Below are 9925 nucleotides of genomic sequence, written 5' to 3' on the forward strand. Positions count from 1 at the left end.
ACTATCTAGTTCCAGAACACTCTTATCACCCTACAAAGAGAAACTCTATACCTACTAAGCCATCACTCTGTAATTCTTCCTACCCCATATCCTGCCAACCACAATCTCTATGAAGATGCCTATTCTGGATATTTAATGTAAATAAAATCACATAATATGTACCCTTTCCCAGCTGTATTTTTTTACTTAGCATATGTTTTTGAGATTCATCCATGTTGAAGCATGGATCAATACTTCCTTTTATGGCTGAATAATATTCCATTTATGGACATACCACATTTTGTTTATCACTCCATCAGTTGATGGACATTTAGGTTGTTTCTGCCTTTTGACCATTGTGAATAGCACTTCTATAAATGATAACCTATTTTTATAGGTTCTTCCTTTTCTTCCTTCCTGGTCATTGTGGGAGATAGAATGGTGTGGGAAGAATTTGGAAGCTGTGAGACCACTGCAATAGTCCAGGGGGAAAGGGGCACCTTGGACATCTGGACTAAGACAACAGGGACAGAAACAAGGGCTACATATGAGAGACACACAGAATTAGAACCTACTGGATTTGATGACAGAGTGAGAGAGACAGGACTCTGGTAGAAAGGGGAGGGAAATGAGGATGATACCACAATTTTAATTTGAAAACAATATTTTAAATTGCTGCCCTTTTTAGAGCCCAAACATTTGATAATTTTGATAGCTAGCATATAAATAATTACTATGTCACTAAATCCCACATAGTCCAGCCACCTGTGGGGACAACTATTATTGGCCTAAAAGCAGGGCCACTCTTAGAGCCTACAGAGCCTCTGGGCAAATATTTTTTGCAGGGCCCCTGTCTAAAAATTTAGAATCACCCAAAGTCAGCATGTCAACACCATTCTGGCTGCTTAGTTTTGCAGGATCCCTCAAGGAAATATCACATTGGCCAATTGGAGTAATCTATTCATGAGGCCGCCTTCCAGGGACCTGATCCTGGCCACAGTAACCTTGGACAACCCCACAGATGTGAGTCTTAGAGCTCCTTAGGGCATATAATTAAACCCATGTTGGGGAGGGAAGAGTATGGATAGTCTGAGTGCCCCAAAGAGGTGAAAACAGAATTTGGCGCCCATAATGGACCAAGTCCAAGCTGGACAGCACTGCCAGCAACCACCAGAGAGGGATTTAGAAAACTTTGAGGGAGGCACCCCAAAGTGCAGGGCCTCACTTGCCCAGGTATGAGAGTGGTAGAACTCAAAATGATCTGGGATTAATATGAACTTCAGGAAGCAGAAACAACTCTACCAACATTTGTTTTGAGTGTGTCCTACTTGACAAGCACCATGCAAAATACTTGCTTCGTTTGATCTTTATAAGCACTTTGTGAGATAAGTAATATCAAACTCATTTTACAGAAGAAAAAACTGTGTCCCAAAGAGATTATGTGACTTCCCTCAAGTTATCCAGTGGTGAATCCAGGTTCTAAACTGTGTTCCCATTCTATACCCCATGTGACTGTGCAGAAAGGGTCTTGCCTTTTCCACTCCTTCTAAAAAAGCATGTACTATTTCTCTACAAAGAGTATGTCACTCTGATCTTTTCTTCAGTTGCTGGACATTCTCTAGTTGACTGAGTACATTCCACACTGAGTTTCTGTGACTGGATTTTAGCCATGGCCAGAAGCCCCCTCTGATCTTTTGACAAAGGGATAAGGAACACCCTTCCTTGGTTTGCATCCAATAATTCTATGGCTCCTAAACCCCTGTTGCAGGACCTAGGACTTCACCTGTGCCTGATGATCCCCCGCCTGTCCTGGAAAGGTTCAACTCACATGTGGAATGAACTCAAGCAACTCCCTGGAAAACAATTTAAGCCAGAGGAAGAGTCATCAGGGTAGATACTAGAAGGTTTATTCAGAACCTGACAGGAAATCAGGTTAAGATATTCTGCATCAGTCTGTGGTGATGTGTATGATTATTCTAGTTTGGATTGTCAATGGCTGGGACAGACTTTAGGCAAAAATCATTAAGACAAGGTGTGGCTGTTCTCTAGCTTTGGCTGACAAAATCCTGTACCTAGGCAAGGGCCCAGGCTGGAATTTAAGGATGGAGACGTGGCTTAGCTGTTGTTTCAACACTTTCACCAGAAGCCCTGAATGAGAGATGACTTCATCTCTTGGGAAGTGTTGGTTTGGGTCAGATAAGAGATTCTCTTCTTTATAGGCATCTTGGTCTCCTTCTCTTGAGCCTCATCTTTTTTCCTAGCCCATTATTTATGACCTCGTACACAATTACACATGAATCAATGAAATGGAGTTCCTGTGAAGGCAGAAACTCAGGATTCACATTAGAGGGAGGAAAATGGGAGGCCCTATTCCTTATAAACATAGCATCCTAAAAGAGAACATTTGGACAGTTTTGAAGAATGAGACAATGTGTACTGTGATTTGAGCAAAACCTCAGGACTAGAGCAGATGAGACATTGAATGTAAACATTAATCAAAGTTCCAAGATTCAAAACAACAGCTGTTTCCATTAGCCCTGGACCAGGGAATTACAGTCCTCTGAAAGTGACACTTTTATCTCAAGAAGGGGTAAGGAAGATGCCTCCCAGAGGGGTCTAATGTCAGGATAGACATCATTTCTCCCCTGGGGCTAGTTATCCCAGGATCTGAAAGTCAATGTCCACTCTCAACTTTTGACCTACAGCAAATAAGGTTATAGATATGAAACCAAGAGCTAAAAGGAGTCTGGTTTCTACAGAACTTGATGGAACAGTAGCAACATTTCTAAATGAGAGAATGACTTCCAGGTTAACTCACCCCCTAGCACTAGTACAAAACTTGGCCGTCCAAGTTACAATATAGAGACAGGGCACTTGGGGTGGCTAACTTTGTTTCATTAGCCCCAGGAAATACCATACCTTTCCATCATAGTTTCATGCTTGCTTGGTTGATCTGGACCAAAGGACAATGGTTTCCCTTGATGGCTTGTGTTCAGCTGCTGCAACAGAAACTAATGCCTGGGTTATTTGACTTCATCATGGCATGAAATCATGGGTCTATAAAAGGAGAAGAGACAGTGAAGGGTTATGTAAGATTTAGGTCTCCAAGTCAGAAATGGGTTTCAGGTTGCTGGGCTGACAATGCAGAGAGGGGAGTTTTGGCATTCCAGAGGCAGGGCTGATGCTGCCTGTATGGCCAGTCCAACCAGCAGCACATTCTCAGAGGTACTTCCCTTGACTATTCCAGTTTGGGTCTGTAAAATGTCAAAGGCATTTTGTCATGGTGGTTGTTCTTACAAGGCAGATTAGTACAGTAGTGTGAGATTCAGTCCAAGCCTTGGAGTTACCTTGAGACTGGATTACTATAGAATTCTCAAACCTCAGTTTGAATTTTTTCCCTATGATTAGCCTGTGTCCATGAATAAATTACATCCCTTCCCTAAGCCTCAGTTTCCTCATCTTCAAAGGGCACACAATAATAGTACCTCTTTACAGGGTTGTGAGGATTATAGGAGATAATTCTTGACAGCTCTTAGCTCACTTCTGGGCAGAGAGTCAGAACTCAATAAACAGAAGCAATTATGACTATTTAAAAAAACATATGTCTGCTCAAGTAGGGCCTTTCTCTTTTCTTGCCTTCCTTATTTTTGCTGAAGGAGCCCCTGGCCAGGTCTACAGAGATTGACCAGTTTGTAATGTATTTCACTGCCCAATAGTCCATGTCATTCCATTTCTGGATAGTTTGGCCACTGTCCTAATGTAGTTACCTATGGTAATTACCTCAGCAATTGACTCAGGCTTTTTGGTAAGGGAGAAGACAGGACTATGGGTTGTTGACATAGTAAATAAGGAGGGGTGAAGGTGTTTGTTGAGTAACCACAAGGCTGGGTCCAGCATCTGGAAATAGCTGAGCCTTGCAAGGAGCTTAAGTTACCACCAAAGTTTTCTGCTGAATACAGAACAATGATAACTTATGTTCTCTAGATTTTTCATTTTACCTGTCACTTGACTGAGTGGATGTCCTTAATGTCAGGAAGAAGAAATATGTTACTTGTTAAAAAATTATTTATCTTAGTGTAAATCCAACAGAGAGGATCAAATTAACAAAAATAATGTGTGTCTTTAAATTTGAAGATTGGCTTTACTACCTCCTCCCCTTAACTAACAAATTTATAGATTGGGCCTACAAATGGGTTCACTTGTGACCCATTAAATCCCATCTTAGCTCTGGGGAAATTGATCTGTGTATGCCATATTGACATACTCAACACATCTCAAACTAAATTTATTTCCCCCTTTAAACTTCCTCTCTTTCTCAACTACACATTTCAACAGTGTTATCATTTTAATCTCCAAACCTAGAGTTCTTGGTGGGATCTCTGATTCTTCCACCACCTTTTCCTGTCATCAGGAGCCATCTGGTCATTTTGCTACATGGTCAAGCAGACTGGTTAAGATTCTGGGCTCCATCATTAGAACTTCCTAGGCTCCACCATTAGACCCATTCTGCTGTGATGCCTGGCTTTACTACATTTAGCTGGGGGCATGAGGCCTGTTAATCTCTCAGTGCTTCCATTTTCTCATCCTTATAATAGGAAAAATAATAGCTAATTCTTCATAGAGTTGCTGTGATACTCAAGATAATGTTCAGCACAGTGCCAATACATTCTAAGTACTTGTTCTGCTACTAATTCTATTATTATTACAAATAATCCAGGATGGGTTCCTTCCTATTAAGGTCTATTAAGGTCTTATCATTTTGGCCTGGGTTACAGCTATCGATGTCTTATTTTATTCTACTTCCAGATTTCCCTTACCTCACTTTTAGTAAGTGACTCTCCATTTGGATGTCTAACTGAGATCACAAGGTTAACATATCCAACCTGAACTCCTGACCTAACCTCCTCCCACCTCCACAAATTTGCAGCACCTGCTCATGATGGCAACTCCAACTTTCCAGTTCCTTAGGACTAAGGTCTTGGAGTTCACCCTTACTCTTCCCTTTTCATTATATTCCATACCCAATCCTTACTTTGTTGGTAACTTTGTTGGCTCAAATATACCCCAATCCCACCATTTTTCACCATTGCAGCTGAATCCACATCATCTTTCACCTTTACTACTGCACAGCCTTCCAGCAGGTCTCCCTGCTTTTACTCTTGGCCTCCTACAATCTATTCCTCTTACCATGTCCAAAGGGATCCTTTAAAAATGTGTGTGAAATGAGGGCCCCTGAGTGTCTCAGTTGGTTGGGTGTCTGACTCTTGATTTTGGCTCAGGTCATGATCTCAGGGTCTTCATATTGTGCCTCATGTTGGGCTCCATGCTTGACAGTGAGTCTGCTTGAGATTCTCTCCCTCTGCATCTCCCTTCCCCTCTGCCCCTCCCCCCATACATATGTTCTAATCTCTCAAATAAATAAAATAAATCTTTAAAAAATATGAGTCAAATAGTTGTCATCCAAAACCTTACACAACTCCCTTTTTTACCCAGATCAAAGCTAAAGTTCTTACAATGAATTTCTTTGGGAGTTTTGCTCTGGCTAGTTCCTCTGCCTGAAATCCTTTCCCTAATAATCTTCTTAGCTAACTCTATAACCTTTTCAAATTTCATGGCTCCATGAGAGTGACTCTGTCCACCCTTTTTAGTTATTGTAACCTGTTACCCCTGTCCCCATGCACCCCTGATCCTCCTTATCCTACTATAATTTTTTCCCACAGTACTTATCATTTCTAATATAATATGTAATGTATTTATTATCTTTGTTGTTTAGTTTCTTGTCTCCCTTTTCTAGGCTACAAATTCTGCAAGGGATTATTTGGTTCACTGATCCTGCTTAGAATACTAAATATTGAATGGATGAATGAATGAATGAGTTGTTATGGTCAATTGAAAGCTCCACTTTACATTATCCAAATTTCCCATTGTTAACCTATCTCAGAAACTAATATTGAGAAACAGAGGAATGAGTCACATGCACCTTAATTCTAGGGACTGAATGAAAAATGGAAAAAAAAGTTTTCCTATGACCTCACCCTGAGAAAAAAGAATAATATATTTTCTTATCGTCCTGAAGTTCTAAATGAATAGAATTATCAGATTAAAAACAAACAAAACAAAAGATTAAAAAAAAAACAACTTTGTTTAAAAGTATATGTCCTTTCAGGCCTTTCCTGAACCTAAGATTATAAACATATTCTTTTATACTTGTTCTCATGCTCATATTTAGTTCGGCTTTGTTTTTCAATTTGGTCTTAATCCATCTGGAATTTACGCTTTCGATTTGTGAGAAGTAGGAAGCTGATAACACTTTTCACAAATGATTAGCCAAGTAGTCCCAAATCATACATATACTTAAGAGTCCAGCTGTTCATCACTGGTCTCAATGTCACTTTACTATGCAATCTATTCTTGAATTCCTTGTGCCTTCAATCTATTTGTTTATTCTGACATCAATGTCAAATCAATTACTATGACTTTACAATATATTTTTATTTTCTGAGGATACTTTCTGATCTTAACATTACAATTCACTATTTATTACTAATTTTAGCCTGAATCAAGCATATATCTATTCATCATGTGACATAATTGAACATTTACTATGTGTTGTGCCCTGGAGATAAAAACTCTTGGTTGGGGGTATCTGGATGGATCAGTCAGTTAGGCATGCTGGGTGTGGAACTTGCTTAAGATTCTCTCTCTCCCTCTCTTGCCCCTCTGACACCCCCATTCTCCCCTTCTCTCCCTCTCAAAAAAAATTGTTAGTTGGACTCAGTTGTCCAAATTTAAATTCAGTGGACTGAGGTCTAGACTGCTTTTTCAGTTGAGTTTTTTTGGGGAAGGCAGGGTGATGGCAAAGTTGGTTTTTTCCTCTTAAGTACTGCTTAAGTTGTTGATATATCCATACATAAGAAAGATCTGCTTTGCTAACTTTTTCCTAAATGTGAATCAGATGTTCAGAGGCTCTAATGAAAAGCCTAAAAATGTGGACAAAGACTAGGGAATGAGACAAAACAGAATGTAGTGTATATTCTAAATTTACAATTTATTTTCTAGCTTTAGACTGCCATTTAGATGGCAAAAGACTTTTCAAACAAATATTAGGGTAGTTTTTCCTCTCCCTGCATTAAACTTTGAGTTGCACACCAAATCATGCCCAGTGAAGCATCACCACATCCTAGCAAGATGCTGTGTGTATGTGCTCATGAGCACATTTAATTGCATGTTCCTACATCCACAGATTAGCCTTTTGGCAAAGTAAGCTCACTTCATTTGCAAAGGATATGGGGTAACCATGATCCATTGTTGAGCAAAAGGGCATGAAGATCAGCTGGAAATTGCTACCAGGGAGAAGGTTTGGGTGTAATCTATAAAGCTAGAAGTCTACCAGGAAGTCTACCACCTTTATCCAGGTTAAAACTATTGAATTTTAAAAACTCTTAGACAGGACGTCTTTAAAACCTTAGTATTCTGGGATCCCTGGGTGGCGCAGTGGTTTGGCGCCTGCCTTTGGCCCGGGGCGCGATCCTGGAGACCCGGGATCGAGTCCCACATCAGGCTCCCGGTGCATGGAGCCTGCTTCTCCCTCTGCCTGTGTCTCTGCCTCTCTCTCTTTCTCTCTGTGTGTGTGACTATCATAAATAAATAAAGAAAAAAATATTAAAAAAAAAAACCTTAGTATTCCCACACACACTAATTAAATGAATTTTGACATCCATTTGTGAATGGTATGCACCACAGTAATATTCAGATATAATTTATTTGAGTGTCAGATTGGACCTCCATCCAACAAGTATTTAATAAGGATCTACTATGTCGGGGAAAGCAAAGTGAACTAGACAGACCCAATTTCTTCCCAGTCAAGGAACTCTGCCCCTTCCCAACCAAGTGCCTTGAATCATTGACCAAGAAAGATAAGTGAACAGTATCTAAACTATGGAATGACAGAAATCTTTTGTTTAACTACATAATTATTAACATCCAAGGAAATCTGAATCTCCTCTGAGGGTGATTATAGGTTCCATAATTTCTGCTCTACATATTTTCCTTTTCTCTTTATTTTTTTTAAGATTTTATTTATTCATGAGAGACACAGAGGGGGAGGGGGGCAGAGATACAGGCAGAGGGAGAAGCAGGCTCCACGCAGGGAGCCCGATGCAGGACTCGATCCCGGGACTCCAGGAGATCACGCCCTGGGCCAAAGGCAGGCGCTAAACTGCTGAGCTCTCCAGGGATCCCTCCTTTTCTCTTTAAACATCAAGTCCAAAAATGATTAGCCAGAACCCATGACCTTCCTTGCCAGCTTAATGCTATATTACATCTCCTTCATTACTGCAGTCAAAAAACTGAGTTTAGTTTTAATGTCACACTAGACATTATTGGATGGTCCCTATGATTAAGAACTCATCTTAGTGACTTGTTCTTCTCTTATTCACCAGATTCTCCAAAGAGCACAGGTTTATCTTCCACTACATTTGGGGCTGCCACAGGAGAGTGTTTTCCAAAAGATGTCATGGGGGGTGGGTCCCAGAGTAGGCATAGATTGCTCAAGGTTGGGTTTGGGACCACAAATGCATAGAGAATAAACCAAGACTTCAAGGCCTGAGATCATAGAAAGAGAAGATCAAACAATGTCTGGGCACTGGAACATACCCGTTACATGTCAATTTCTTAACATTACTAAGGAGAATTAAATTTGCAGAAAGATGAAAAATCGACAGTCAGTGGTAAAATCCAGAAAGCACACAAAGAAGTGACAGCACTGGCCTTTAAGAACATATCCTAGGAGAATTGTTCTTAGCTTTGTTTTCATATCCTCAATGGTATGATACACTGTTTTTGAGACCCTGACAGAATAGAGATTCAAAATAAGAAACTCTCTTATTTCCTTAACTAGTTTTTCTGGTCTAAAAAGAAGTACAATCACCAAATGAGGAAAAAAGCCTCTCAATAACTTTCATAACCATAACAACTCTGTACTCAAATTTTAGAACAAAAATATGCAGAGGTGAGTTGGAGAGGTGAAAATCATTGTCCAACTTCAGTCCTCAATCCGTCCACATCTTTAATTACTGTTATGAAACTGGAATCCAGCACTAGTCTATACCGAGTGTTGCTCCAGAGGCTCAGAGTAAATGTTGCTGACAAAACTTCTAAGTGTTCTAATGAGTAGAGCTTGAGAAGCAAAATAATTCCTTAACTGAGTATGATGCATGAATAGGGTTAAAGGTGGAGAGCATGCTTAATCCGGTAATCACTTACAGAAAATGTGGGTAATTTCTCTGGAGAGAACAAGCCCAGTTACTCATAATGCACCATATGGGGCAGTGCTCAAGAGAATAGGCACCACTGCACTACTAATTTAGGTCTGGCATACATCCACACTCTCTTGACAATCCATGCTCCCCCACCTTTTCCCCCGCCAAAACTAATGAAATAATAATGTTTGATGGCACCACCAGGGAGGTAGCATAATGCAAGTTATAACCTGGGCTTTTAAGTCCTTTAGGTTAGAATTCTACAACTACTACATAGCCAAAAACACTCATTTCATCAATGTTCTGCTTTGATGTGTTCCTGCAAGTCAGAGGTAGCCTGTAGTGAATTTACAAATAAGAAATACAGAGCAGTCTTTTCTCCTTCTGATCATATTCCTCCGTTACTTAGTATCTGGCCCACCCATAGCCTTGCCAGATGCCTAGCTATTAAGCCCTTTATTTCCCAGGGTTCATTCATGTCCATATCTGGTAATGTTCCAAGAAAGGGCTCTTATAGTTTCAGTAAGTTGCCTGTCTTCTTCTGGAAGCCTTCATCTAACAGAATCAACGTTGCCCTCTGCACTTAAATTTGTATTTACTACTCAGTTTTTTCATATTAATAACCTTTCCCATTCATTTATATGCAAAGTTGTTAATAACAATATTTAGGAAGAGAAGATTCTACA

This window comes from Vulpes vulpes, chromosome 15, assembly GCF_048418805.1.
Source record: "Vulpes vulpes isolate BD-2025 chromosome 15, VulVul3, whole genome shotgun sequence".
Taxonomy (NCBI): domain Eukaryota; kingdom Metazoa; phylum Chordata; class Mammalia; order Carnivora; family Canidae; genus Vulpes; species Vulpes vulpes.